The sequence below is a fragment of the Carassius auratus genome, unplaced genomic scaffold, assembly GCF_003368295.1.
Source record: "Carassius auratus strain Wakin unplaced genomic scaffold, ASM336829v1 scaf_tig00216542, whole genome shotgun sequence".
NCBI classification, from domain to species: domain Eukaryota; kingdom Metazoa; phylum Chordata; class Actinopteri; order Cypriniformes; family Cyprinidae; genus Carassius; species Carassius auratus.
The window spans coordinates 29,149-45,140 of NW_020528622.1; positions in this window are offsets into that span (position 1 = coordinate 29,149).

Sequence of the window (15,992 nt, forward strand, 5' to 3'; positions counted from 1 at the left end):
TAACTCCATATGTTTCAGTGGAAACTCCGAAATGCTTTGCCAATGATGAATTAGCTGCTCAGAGAGAGATACACAGATTGTTTTCTGGTTTTTCCCAGTCCTGAAACAGAAAAGTGGAAAATCTAAAATATTTTCTTCCTCAGGAGAGAAGTGTTGAGCTGTTTGGGTGACGCATACAATTTTTTTTGTGACATACTGGCTGTTGTTAATGAGCACATTATATGTGTTCACAATTATGTGGTAATAATGTGGAATATTATTTACATTTAAAATAGCTTTTCTGTTTTTAAAATGCAATGGGGAAGCTGAATATCCAGCAGTCATGATTTCAGTCTTCAGTGTCACATGATCCTTCAGAAATCATTCTAAAATGCTGATTTGCTGCTCTGAAAATATTATTATTAATATCAATGTTGAAAACAGTTGTGTTGTTGAATGATTCTCGGTTTTTTGTGGAAACCGAGATGCGTCATAATGCAACAGCATTAAAAAAAAAAAAAAAAAAAAAGATGTCAATTTAATGTACCTTTGGTGAACTAAAAAATTTAAATTAAACATTTATTTTATACAAACTAAAAACAATTAAAGTAAATCCACTTTACGCTTTCACTTCCACAACTTGTACCCAAACCCTTTTACTTCTCATTTCCTTGTATTAATCATCATCTTATTGTAGCACATTAGGCTGCTCTGAAAACATTAAAATGTTTCCTCCAGGTGTCCAACATTAAATTAAATTTCATTGGCCCAAACCATAAATTGACATCTGGCTGTAATGTATCATAGACTCACGAAACTTAAGAGCACAGCAAGTTCACATATCCTCTGTGGTAAATGCATCTGTACATAAAGTAATGTCACTGACAGTGTTTCTTTCTTTATTGTTATTTGTATTTTTATTGTATTTTGCATCAAAGCAAAAACTTTGGTGGCTTTCTCTCCGGCGCATTAGAAGTTCCGACATGTGCTGACTCTGGCACGGCGCTATTGATTCGCTGAGCAACAGAATTGAGTCTTAGGCACGGGCCTCAGGGGGGCTAGCAAAGTAATCCTGGAAAACTGGGTTTCTGTGAAAATCGAATCATTTGCATATTGAATTGGGTAATGAGTTTTCAGAGGCGTCGTCCTCTAAATGACAGGATTCCTGTGAAGGGGGCTAGAGGATAAGCCCTGGACTGTTAATCCACTAATGTAATGATCTCCATGTCACCTCCAACATTGCAGGGTCAAGTCAACATCCATTTATGTAATACAGAACTATTGATGCCTGATCCTTGCAGACTTTCAGTAGATTATTGCTATTTTTGATTGGGTATATCGCGTAACGATGTTCAATATATCAGGTGAAAACCTTTAAAGGGTAGTTTGTTGATGTTGAAAGATGGACCTTGAGGTAAAAGTTGTCTCTTGTGGATATTTTATACATTTTTATCTGATTCTCAAAAGACCTAGAGAGGATCCAAACAGTGACCTCTGACTCAAAGATCAGAGGACACAGTGAGGTCATAGCCTTATACATTTTAATAGATTCTGCTCTTCATGCATGTGTCTCATGTGTCATTTCCTTTGATTAAACCTTTTTTATAGACCTGATGTTCATCGAATTCATTTTTTTTTTTTTTTTTACAACTGGCTTCCCGGTCATTGTCATCAAGTCACATGGGTTGCTGTTGATTATATAAACTTTGCTTTTGCTTGCATTTTGTAGAACTAGTGGTTATCAAACTGTGGTAAATGTAGCAGAGATGATAAAAAAATAAAATAAATAAATAAAAATAAACCATTTATTTTTAATAAAATTTTATTTCCAGTTTTTCTTGTGTCCTTAATGTGTCTAAATTGACTGCAGGTAGCCCCGCCCACAGTGAAATCTCATTGGTCATAAACATTCATGGATTAAACATCAGTTATGTGATTGGCTGTAATTTGTGCCACCAAGCATCATTTTTGAGTGAAGTTTGGGCATAAAAATGGAATTATATTGTAAACGACTTTACGACGGAATTAATAGTTTTATTCAGCAATTACTAATCAAAAGTTAGAGTTAAGATATTTAGAATGTTACAGAATATTTCTGAATATTTCTATTTAAATAAATACCATTTCACAAACGACGTGAACTAATCTAATAAGTGTGGTGCTGATCAGTAAAAAAACACAATGTTTTTCAAGTTAAAACATTAAGCACTATAACAACATGACATTCATAAAAGAGTCTGAAGTGATACATGAATTTAGGTAGATTTTGAGATGCATTACCTTGAAAAATGAACGTAGCCCTCAACAGCTCAGGTGTTGCGCTTGCAATTTCTGCCATGTAAATAGCAAAAACATCATGGCATGTACGCAACTGGCTCTTAAAAGAGATGGGAGATGAGACTCCGATTTGGTTTATTGCACGTTACACCCAAAAAACACCTATTGCCCATTATTTCAAAATGGGACAACCCATTTAGACCATGCGCCGACCATTTTCCCGTCATTAAACTAACAAAAGTGGATTCGGACACGACCTGAGTGCACCTGAACCTTGCACTTTAGACCATGTACTTAGATCACTATAATAGGGCCCATGGTCTTTGAAGGTGGAGACGTAATCATTTCACTTTAAATTTGATCATAAGTGGAACTTGGTCTGGAAAGTTTGAGAAGCTACAAATGAAGCATTCATAAATGTACTGTATTTCTAGATTAGATGAAAGACGGAAGCTCTGATGTCTTCACCTGGATAATCACTCTGAATGAGAAGTCAGGTTTCTGAAAAAGTTACGGACACTCTCACTACTCAAACAAAGATTGACTTTCAATAGATTTTATGCTTGCTGTCAGTGAGGGTCAGCTCATATTTCTCCATATAAGAAAATCTATGCCTCTTCTACAACATAAAGCCTCTTTTCATTTGTCTTTTCCCATTGCCTGACATGGAATAAAGAACGCTGTGAAAGGAATGGATCGTCTATTAAATCTAAGGAAAGTTTAAACAAAAAACAGACGGGGGAATCAAAGCAAATTGCCCTTTGAAGGCTTTGTGTTCAAAACAGATTTTCTGCAGCTTGTCAAAGTTGACTTTCCCACGTCCGACACAGGGCCGTGACCCCCCACTGCAATGTTTTGAAAGAGTTGTTATTTCCGATGTTACAAGTGGCAGAGACTGTCACTGTGATCGATGCCACCCCCTGACCAGATTGTGTGCTCAATCTCCATAGGGCCCTCCCGCTGTGGTGAAAGACCCAAGCGTTTGTGTTGCCCCCAGATCTAGCATTTTGACATTTTTATACCAGTACTTTCTGAAAATGCCTCTTTTTCAGGCTATGGTGTGCTTGTGATGGTAAACAATAATGATAAGCTCACAAGGAGGTTTTCTGTTCTAAAAATAAATCTTATCAGCATGTGAGAGATGAGCATTTATACATTTTTTTATTTCTTTGAGACATCAAAACATGTGGGCATCAGTAGACTCGACTGAACTTGATGTACTTATGTTCCATTCCGGTTAAAATGAGAAACAAAATTGGAATGAAAACATAAAATGCAAGGATGACAACAAACATGAGCCTGTGACCTCACAGAGGCTGCTGGGAGACTGAAGAGCCAGACATTAGGCATGACAGGACACATCTGGACAGGCCTTGACCCAAAGGTGAGCCAGTCGTGAGTCAGATGAATCTGTTAGTGTTTGTGTAGATAAAAGCATAATAAAAATAGAAAATACTTTTGACCCCTGAACATTCTGTTTTCTCCTGTCGACTTTGTACTTCATATTCCGAAGTTTCAGTATTGTCCTTAAGGGACACCCATAGTTCACCCATATTTTATTTATATAACCTCTAAGTTATATATTAGTTATAAGTATTATATTATATTAAGTATATTATATATTTACATACACAAAGTACAAAGTAGGATGTAGGATGAAAATTTGGATGCTGGGTGTATTTAAAACGCCACCATTACTGTCAAGAGTGCATGGAATGGTGCACTGTAATTAGTGGTTATATCGTATCCTGCAAAAAAGGGAGACAGCCGTTTGTCGCGGTGTGGAAATAAGTGGAGAAAACATGACCTATGAACTCTGCGCAAAAATGTAAATGTAAATTTTACATGGAAATGTTACACAAAATGTAAAATTGACTTTTCAACTCTGACCAGATACAATACTGATTTTGGTGATTTGATGATTTTACTGTTTTTTTTTTTTTTTTTTTTTTTTTTTAATGAAGTGTATCGCTTTTTGGAACCAGTATCTTCTCTTCACACACACACACACACACACACACACACACATTAGTTGTCAAACGATTAATCAAATCCAAAATAAAAGTTTTTGGTTAAATACAATTTGTGTGTATCATGTATATATACAGTAAATACAAAAACATAGGCTACAGTATATATTTTGAAATATTTACATGTATTTACATTCATTATTCATAGAATTTATATTTTATATAAATACATTTAAAGTATAAACATAACTTCTTTTTCTTAAATATATGCATGCATGTGTGCAATTTTACAAAATAAATATGCACAGTACACACACATATATTATGAAAGCAAAAACCTTTATTTTGGAACTATTAAGTATATAGTGTGAAATATTAATTCTGTTTTATTTTGTTGTCTTCATAAATTTTGATCCAAAGAATAATTGGGAGTCAAAATTTGAAAGCGAGTTATTTATTTATTTATAAAAAGAAAAAAGAAGATCATTTATATGTTCTCAGTGATGTCTAAACAATTAAATATTAATTTGTTTTAGAAAACGATAAATCAATTAAAATTAGGGCTGTCAAAAATAGCGCGTTAACGATGTTAATTAGTCGTTTGTCGTTAATTACGTCAAATTTTTTAACGCATTTCACGCATGCGCAGTGTGACAAATTATTTAGGTTAGGAAAGTCTCGTCGATCTCTGAATTCTCAAGATAGTAAAAAACAGCGGCGAGCGCTGCGACGAAAACACAGAAGAAGCTTAAGGTTTTACCCCAGTTACTCATAAAAAACATTTATGCCAAGCTCGATAAACAGAGACGACTTTGGTAGTTGATACGCTGGAGCTTATTCCTGTTATAGCGTCCTGTGTTTCACACTGCGCATGCGCAGAACGCCTACATGCAATGCAGCGAAAATTACAGAAAAAGCATTTGCATTTTTACTTGGTTTTACTGGCACTTGAAGCCTTCAGAACGTGAAAATATTGATCCTAAAGTATTGTGGCAGAGCAACTGAACACCTCCTAAAAACAAGAGAGCCCAGAGTGCAGAGGGCGCATGTTTGTGTTTCTGAGTTCATTCTTTCGAGTTTCTCTATGCATAATTTCATAGATATGTGGCTATATTTAACCACTGGTTCACCTAAAACTCTTACACTATCTGTAGTTAAATGGCATGGTTTGATATAGTGCTCAGGTAAATTTGATTTGAATTTTTTTTTTTTTTTTTTTTGATTTACAGAGAAAAATTAATAAAATAAAAGCATCCAAGTTTGGAACGACATCAGGGTGAGAGTGAGTAAATTATATCTTTTAAGCTCTCATTTCTTTAATTCTCTCATTTTTTTCCCTTTCCAGATTTAGGATTTGTTGCTTATTATATTTTGAAGAGAGCACTTATGATATTGGCACTCATCTGCCAAGCTATACTCTTCTGCCAAATAAGTTCTATCAGACTTCCCTAACACTGAGACAGACATAATTATAAAATAATTATTTGCACTAATAACGATTACGATTATAGTTATAATCATCTCAATCATATAATCATAGAACAGCAAGAAATATCCTTAAAGGTGGAATCTGGAAGAACCTGTCCACGTAATGCATCAGCTTTTAAATGCACATTCTTATATTTAAACTTCCTAAACAGGTCAGTTTCCAGAATGTGTCTGCTTTGATGAATAGTTAGCAGGTGTTTCTTACTCTTACCGACAGCCATTAATCTGTTCGCTCAAGAGAAGGAGATGCAATGTGTGTACAACGAGCGAAGCCATTCCTCATAATTATTCATTAACGTCGCTTTCTGATCCCTGATGATTGTAATGTGTCTTTTTAGGGCCCTTGGGAGACTGTCGGAACAGCCATTTGCACACCAAAAGAGTTGGGAGACAAATATCCAAAGTCATTCAGCTAACAACTTTTTAGCAAAGGTGAAAGAGTGAGACGAGGGAGAAAGAGAAAGAAAGCGAGCATCTCTTTGTCATGGTAATTGTTAACAGCGAGCGAGGAGGGAGCCTCAGGTGGCCATGCCAACTTAATATCCAGCGACTTTGATTTATTGCCAGATAATCACTCCTATAATCCTCTATAAAAGATAGTATTATTTTTGCCACCTGGCCTCTCCATGTTTATTTAACGAGACTGCGCGATCAGATCAATGATGTCAAGAAGAATGGCACGTCTCCATGAACTTTGAAATAGCAAAGGCGTCCAAGTGATGTCTTGGATTGAGTCTTTGTTAGATTGCATTATGGATGGCTTTTATTATACATTAGCCTCTCGCTAATCTTAAATGATAGCTTGTATGATGGTATAGACTCTGTGAATTGCAATTTTTCCCGCTTTTTCTTTGTACAATGTGCTCTCTGATGACGAAAAGGGCCTTTGTCAATCCGGAAGTACCATGAAGGAAAACTTTGAAGTTATTCTTAAAAGCAATTTAGGCAACGACTGTAACGGTACGTTTTTATCAGATTGATGATAGCGATTCCTCTCTTGTATTCCCAAGTATTTTTTATAATAATCTGTGCAAGTGGACACAAGACAAACTAAATGAGCTGTCATTCAAGTGTGGCATTTAAGAGTTCACAAGACACTAATATACTAGTTTGTTTCCTTTCAAGTGAGCTACACGTGCCGAATATGTAAAGAACATGTGCTCTTTTATTATTCAAACCGTGTCACGGTACGTTCTCCGACTGGTGTCCTTTTTAACAAGTTAATTTAGCCCCCCCTTTTTTAATGGTATGTTATCTTCTTTAATAGGATTTGTGGAGCGTTGGATTTGCATAATGCATTATTACCCAACAAGACGGCCATCGACGGTGGGATATAGATCTCAGCCACACACATACACACACACCATTCTCAGGTCCGCACTTTATTATCCTCGATTTATTCAGCACGATAGTCCCAGGAACATGACTTCACAGCCAATGTACTGGGAGGTTGAAGTAAATGGAAATAGGCATCTTACTTAATTAAGAAAGGCCTCGTGTCCTGCTCGATAAAAAGGGTCTAGAATTATGGCAGTCATCATAGGGCCCTATAGAGTGAATAATTGGATGTTTTAGGCCGAAAAAATAAATGATCTAGAAAATCCTCTCTCGCTGAGCCAATAGAACTAATTAAAAATGAGGCCGATATCGTCCAGTCGCACAAGGGGCGAATGTACGGCTCCCAGATCGCTCCTTGATTAGCAGCGCGACTAATTCCAAACAGATGAATTCACTCTATCATTTCTACACTCCATGTGCTCACTTAATTTTATTTGCTACTTTTAGTGAAGAGGGAACAAAATAGGGCCTGAAACGCTTACAAAATTATTTAATTTATTTTTCTACATCGATCAGTGGTAATTGCTCAAACTAATTTCATTTTCATTTTTATGGTCATACATGTGCAGCCCTGTTGCTGAAATTTGGGATGTATTTGGGATAAATATAGAACATATAACATTTATTAAATCTACATTAAATGGATAGTTCACCTAAAAATGAAAATGTGGAACTCATTTGTGACGATACATTGATGTGTAAAACACAAAACATTTGGTTTGTGCAAGAAACTGAACAGTATTTTTATCGTTTTTTAACTCTAATCTTTACTGCAATGTCTGATCTGTCCTGAGCGTGTGAGCCGTCTTTTTTGTTTTTGTCTGCCAGAATCACTATTTATTGGGGCATCTTGATTTATTTAAAACTATAGCTATTTTCAATGATAGGTATGCAGTAGTTGATTGTATATTTCTAATCCAACTTTTGGCTTTAACACTTAAATAAAAAAATAAAAAATACAAGACACCAAGTTGTACCATATTCATGGATAGTGCTACTTAACACACAGTCTCTGCAATTACATATGCTAGATCAGGAATGCATGAACCTCTTTTTAAAGTACACATTCTTTTCTTTTTCTGTGTTTGTGCTTTTGTTCCTCAATGTCTGACATGAGAAAAACAAGAAAATGATGGGTATTCTTAGGGCGTAGCTAATTTTGATTCAGAGCTGAACTGCTGTTAAGTGCTGCAGACTTGCTCTTAACATTGGCGGTTTATATTAGGTCACTCATTAGCCAAGAATGAAGGTGTCAGGGCGGGGCACCACGAAATACCAAATTACAGTGACATATTCCAGGTTATGAAGTGCAGTAGCATTTCCTTTTGAAATGGCATGCAACACACAACGCATCCCGAATGAGGAAACAGCATCGAGGTAGATGCAGCCACACCATTTTTTTATTATTTTTTTTTTATTCAGAGTGATAGTTGCACCCAGTTTAGTGTCATTTAAGTAAGGGTGCGAGATCCTTTTGTGCCCTTTCTAGTAGGCCCAGGTGTGAAATGACTGATATAGAGGCGATCATGGAATCGCTGCTGGTTAATGCTATCTGTGATTGATTTCTCCAGTGCCACCCATGTCTGTAGAATTGGATTTCTGAGCTCTTGCTGATGTAGATCCCGATTCAGCGAGAAAGTCTAATCTCGCTGGCAATGTGTGTCAGCAAAGCCTTTTTGTCGAACTTGTTCATTGCAAGGGAGAGAGATGAGGTGCGGCTTTGAGATGGAGACCTTATAGCCTTTCCAAATGAAGCACAAGTTCAACAAAATAGCCATAGTGTGGCTGCCTGTGTTGTTAACATCACATCAATGAGACTGTGTAGTTTCTGCATAGAGTAGCAAACAAATCACACACCTTCTTTGCAAAGGAGATTTACTTTTTTACTTAAAGGGATAGTCGACCCAAAAATGAAAATTGTGTCATCATTACTCACCCTCATGTTGTTTCAAATCTGTATGACTTTCTTTCTTCTATAAAAACATAAAAGGAGATATTTTGAAGAATGTTGGTAATCAAACCTTTTTGGTTAAGAAAGTTGGTAATCAAGCTGTTTTGGATATAAAAATTGGTAACCAGGAGGTTTTGGTTAAGAATGTTGGTAATAAGTTGGTAATTTGAAACCGAATGGTTAAGGATGTTGTTAATCAAACGGTTTAGATTAAAATGTTTGTAATCAAACAGTTAAGCGTCAAGAGTCTTGGTAATCAAATGCTTTTGGTTAAGAATGTTGGTAGCCAAGAGGTTTCGGATTAAAAATGTTGGTAATCAAATGGTTTCAGTTAAGAATGTTGGTTAGCAAATGGTTTTGGTTAAAAATGTTGGTAATCAAATGGTTTCAGTTAAGAATGTTGGTTAGCAAATGGTTTTGGTTAAAAATATTGGTAATCAGATGATTTCAGTTAAGAATGTTGGTTAGCAAATGTTTTCGGGTTAAGATGGTTGGTACATGGGAATCCGAAACAAGTTTAATCATGTGGTTACCAATATTGTTCAAAATATCTACTAGAAAGTCTTAAAAGTTTGCAAAAACACGAGGGTAAGTAAATGATGTCAGAATTTAAATATTTGTGTGAATTGTCCTGTTATTATGACTACAGAATTTATATTTAAATGATTTAACCATTTTGTTAAAAAAAGAAAAGAAAATAGGAATACAGCTGGTTTTTCTTATTTAATTAACTTTTCTTGGACTGAGTTCACTATTATGTGGTTCTATTACAATATACATGGTGAATACTGTATTTTTGTCCGTTACAGGTAACGGTGAAACAGATGATATCATGACCCATGGACATAAGGTAATATCTTTATTATTATTATTTTTGTTTAAATGAAGTTAAATCAGTACTTTTTAACAGGCACATTATTAGTCTGATCTCATCAGAGTTTTTATGTATTCATAGGTAACATTAACATGTTTTTTTTTTTTTTTTTCTTGGATATACACTGGCACATACAATATAGACATATTTTCAGCATCTGTTAAATATAATTACTTACATACTTAAAGTTTTGCATGTCGAAAATCTTCACAAAACCTTACATTTGTTTAATTTTTTTGTATAAATATTTTTGTTATATTAGCTTAAGGGGTAGCATTATACTGTAATATCAGATTATGTATGTTAAATCAACCTATTACATTAATTCAATATTCTATTAATTTTATTTTACGGAATAATTTTGGTAATATGTCAAATGACTACACGTCATATGTTTCAATGTATGAAAAAAGTTAGGTATGTAAATTGTCCACACTTTACATGCAAATTCCTACAATTAATAATGAGATTGCATGGTAGTACGCAATAAATGAAGAGTATTACTATGGTTATCTAGTGGTCTTTAAAAGTATGAATGGAAAGTGGATATATCACAGAAGAAGTTGTTAAGAAAATAGGGTTTTTCAATTAATTTGCCTTTTAGTCCACACAAATAGGTCTGTGTTTGGTACTTTTACAAGACTTATCGGTAACACTTTATAGTAACTGCACACTATTAATCATTAATTAAGCATTAGTAAACAGATAATTCATAATTTATAAAGCATTAATAGACAGTAATAATCAGTTTATAAATACAGATATAAATGCTTTATTCTTGATTTAAAAGCATATCTATAATGTGTAAATTCATACTTTATTAATGATCAATTTATCATTTCTCAATGAAGTATAGCATTATTTACAAACCAGTTATTTAGGAGTTGCCAGTGATTCATAAGATCACAAGAAATGTAGTAAATTCAGGTAGTTATAAAGCATTTAGTAGTGGTCAGTTAACTATTTATGTGAGCTCATCTAAAGTGAGGACTACAGTATTTATGCCTTGTAAAGCATTTATAAAGGATATTTAAATGCTCAGTTATCTTCTAAACAACAACAAAAAAAAAACAGAAACAAACACAACACAGTGATACAGAACATAGAAATATTAACAGTCTTTAAATCTCATTTGTAAAAGCTTTACAAGGCATAAATAGTCCTCACTTTAGATGAGCTCACAAAAATAGTTAACTAACAACTACATATGTTTTAAAACTATCTGAATTAACCCTGAATTACAGTAGAAAAATACATGTTAATAAACCATTTATTAACACTATAAGTAACTATTACTATATGTCTGAATAAAAAGATGTATGAATGCACATTTAAATAGTTTATTAATCATTTGCTTACAATTTCTAAGTGATCTTATGAACCAGTGACAACTCCTTAATAACTGGTGTGTAAATAATGCTATACGTAATTTAGAAATGATAAATTGATAATTAATAAAGTATGAAAAAACAATTATTAAATACATTATAGATATGCTTTTAAAGCAGGTATAAAGCATTTATATCTGTATTTATAAACTGCTTATAAATGTCTATTAATGCTTTATAAATGATGAATAAACTGTTTCCTAATGCTTAACTAATGATTAATAGCATGCAGTTATAAAGTCTTACCGACTTATTTGTGAAAACATTATAATAGATTATCGTATGTCTCTCTTTTTAATAAATTTACTAGATATCAGACTGTTTCAAATAATCAGATTCATTTTATTTTCTGCTTGGTTCCAAGCATCTGTTATCACACCGTCCCTGAAGTTAAGCAAGGAAATTCCATTAATGGTTATCTCCAAAGTACAAATCAGAAATCTCTCATCCCTTGTACGTTTGTCTGACTTCTTGTGGTTGAATTGAGAAAATTCTCATTGACAGCCAGACAGTCAGCAATAAATACATTTCAGTGTAAGATTTAGAAACTCATTCAGTCTCGGTTCAAAGTTGTCAAACTAAATTAGAGAAAATGGTCTTCATGCATGTAATAGTAATGATTTTCTGTCAGTTACGATAGATGAAAAACCAAGCACCCAGTAACCTCTGAAGACAAGGTACACATCTAGAACAAAACGCAATATGTTTACCTGCTATGAGTCTAATATTCCATCAGATCCTGGGGTAATTGCGTGAAATTACACTGATGCTGCATAACCTTTATGGAAATAACTTTTACATTTTATCGGGATGTTATTTCTAAAAGCAGTACTTTTGGAACACTTTAGCTGAACCTGAAAATCTAACTGAGAATAATTTGTTCACCATAAGCAATTTTCAGCCTGTAAAATTTCTCATGCTGAGTAACCCATCCCTTGGAATACCATCATTCATAACTCAGATCTCCTAGTTCGATAAAAAACTTTATTCACATTTGACTTTACCAGAGGAGCAGTTTTTTTTTTTTTTTTTTTTTAAATTCAGAGAGTAGTTTTTAATAATTTACAAACATCATCTTGCACACAACACACAGGCAGTTTATGAAGCATTTAATTATATTAATATAATCTCGCCCATCCATTGGGCTGATTACACCTGTGATTCAGAGTGTGGTCACGCTGAAGGCATTCCCATAGCATTTCGTTGCAGCTTGAATTCCTGAAAATCACTGTTTTGATTTTCTAGTGATGCTAGTGTTGCAAAAATGACTTCACCTTTTCTGAAAGACGAATAACGTTATATTAGATCAGTAAGAAACGTATTCTCTTTCTTTCAGATTTCTTTTTGATGGAGATCAGAGTACTAATCTAGTGATACACATTTCCTTGCGATCACAACGGACCAGTCTGACCTCTATTTCACAAATCAATCGATTAGTTTGCGCCGCCTGAGTGAGTCGTACAGTGTGGGGAAAATTAACTTGATCATTTTCCTTCACAGCAGCACGCCGTGTCCTACACTTAACAGGCACACGTTCCCCAACACTTCGACTTCTCCCTTCAACGCACTTATCAAACAAAGACCTTCTATTTCTTCCCATACCCTAATGATGTACTACTCCAGCAGCTTGTGTGGCTGGAATTTCAATTCCATCGCCATCTCAGAGATCTTCTGAAGCAGCGTGGAACACAAACCGAGGTTGTGTCCATCCGAGGGTGTGAATTATACACATCTCTTATCAAAAAATGGAGTTCGGCCATGACAGGCCCACTCGCTTTGATGTCGCTGAAAGGCTTTGCCTCACACTCCAGCGCAATTGTTCACTTTGAAATAATAGCTTAGTGATGTTTACGGCTCAGATCTTGAAAAGTCAGCACGTGCAAGAGGAAATCTGTTTTGGAGGCCTGCTCATTTGAAGAACTCGTAAACAAGGCTTGGGGTCTGAGATGCATATCTGTTAAATGATCCCCTCTGTTTTGGCCCTTGTAGTGGTTTTATCAGCCGCTCTTATCAATCTCAGCAGATGCCGATCAAACGAGCGTCTGCTTAGTGCCGCTTCGATGACCGATCCCTGGTTGCTTGAAGGATTCGGGGTTATGCTTTTAAGGTATTTTCCCTCGCCAAACCAATAACACATCCCGGAGCTGCATTCGGAAAGCAGCTGGTGTTGTTGATAATGTGTCTGAAATATCAATTGTCATTTATGCACAACCTTCAAAGTCATGCAAAACACCCTCCACCCATTTTCTTCCCACTCTCGTTCTATTCTCCACGTTTTTTTTATTTTCTTCTGAAGGTAAATTTCTCGCTCCCAAGACTTCCTTTGTGCTTTGAGAAAACTGTAAAAAAAAAATAAATAAATACAACAACTACATGACTCAATCACTAATGTTTTTCTCTGCCGATGGTTGTATGGTGTAACCAAACTGTTTTTTAATGCAGGATATCATCTGTGCATTTATTTACTAAGCAGCTGCAGCTGTCTGACCCCTAGAAGCTCTTTCTGGTTCGTTGTCCATAAGAATTACAGCCCAATTATTCACTCAAACCGCTAAGTATTTCATAAAGTCATTAGCATGGTATCAGTATGGGGTAATTTTCATGAATGACAATGATTACCACAAATTACCTTTTCCTATTGGAGCATGTATCAATTTTTAATGCCACACACGCCACGCCAACATGGTTATGTCAACTAAATCGCTAATTGTTTAAATCTGATTACCCGCAGATAACAGACCCCACATTGACACTGATTATTTAATGGTGTTGTATGATATAAATCAAACAATTTGAAGCTTACAAAACATAGTTAATGCTATTTTGTGCTAAAAAAGAGTTTGGAGCTTCCAAAAAACTAAGTATTTTACAGTGAAAGTGGAACATTGCAAAGCTTTTTTATTGACGTTTTCCTTAAAGAATATCAAATCATGCAGCAATGTGAATAAATCAGCATAGACAGAAAATTTGAATTAAGCCGGTCAATTAGCAAGAAAATGTAATTTAATTTCAAGTAATGAACATGTTTTCCTATGGTTTTAGATAACTATAATAACCCTGGCACAACTGTAAAACCTATGAATTATTAGGCATGTACTGCTCATGTTAATCAGTAATCTATATATATACATTCACTTAAAATATAACCAAGACTTATTACAATCATACAACAAATCCACTTGTTTATGAACAACGTGCTTTAAAAATGTAGCTAATATAATTCAGAACTGCAAGAGCGTTTTGATGCATGGGTAATTGCACAGGCACTGTAAGGCAGTTATAATAAAGGATAATGAATGCTATACATAGAAAATTGTTTCACTTACAAGTTTTTTTGAGAACCGTGCCATGTCTCATAAGCAAATGAAATGTAAAGTTTCGGAGAAAATAAAAATGGAAATAGCCCTCCGGAATCGACTGACCTACAGCCAAATTACATAATCCATATTTAAGAATACGCACCATTATGCAATATGCATAGTTATTTAAATGCAACATTTTATGACTTTAAAATACCATCTTGGCACTCAGGACTAAGAATTGTAAATTCTGTGCAGAAATCATGATTGACACCGCTGCGATGCTCCAGCAGAAACAGGGACAGATGACTTCACTGAGGGCTGCTCTCCAGGATGGGCTGTGGCATTTCCTCCCTGCGTCGCTGCTCTCATCCAAGGCCTGACCGCCCCAGGTCAGACTCTCTTAGATGGAGTTTATTTCTGTTGGTCAGTTGGCCTTTAAGAACACAGGGTCCTTTGAACAAGCAGGCCTCAGTGGTGTTTCTCTCTCTCTCATTTCACTCTCAGCAGGAACTATTACACAGCTGACAGAGTTTATCTCCTGGTACCTGCTCTGTCTAAAACAAATTCCATGAATAGGGTACAAAACAGGGTTTGAAAATATTTTACTTTTTTTTTTTTTTTTTTTTTATACCCATTTTTGAGTTTTAAATGCATATTTAAAGTCTGTTAATGAGTTCATTTATTTAATTATTAATATTATTGATTATTATTAATATTAATGACTATCTTGGCATACTGTTTTTCAAGGAGAAGCACACATATTCCACAAGTAGGTTGTTTCATTACTGAATTAATCAGATTTTTTGACTACATTGATTAAGTGACTGATTCAATTTGTCCCTCAGTCACATTTTTTTTTTTTTTTTTTTTTTTTTTTCTGATCAGCATTTTTTAACAAATCGACTGAGTGGACATTTCAATGAATCACTCAGTCACTTGTTCCATTCCTGAATCAATCAGTGTTTTTGAACAAATTGATTGAGTGAATGATTCACTGAATCATTCAAACACTTGTTTCATTTCTAAATCAATCACCATTTTTGAACAAATTTATTGAGTAAATGATTCAATGATTCACTCAGGTCGATTGTTTCATTCCAGACATTTGTCGTTACCTATTAGTTCAACTATACAACATGCAGAAAGACTCAGTGACAAATCCCAAAACACTATGACACAATGACAATCCCAATGTTGTTAGACTACATAGTACTCACGCACACACACACACACACACACACACACACACATACAACAAGTGATATCAAAGTGTCATATTTGTCAAAAAGAGCAGACCTTTTCTCCCATGCAAAACGTGTAATCCATTGGATCTTTCTTTTTCAGCATTTCGGCTGAGTAAGTGTCATATTCTCTCACCTCATTAGCAACATAATGTTCATAGCGAATAGCGTTCAGATCTGCGCC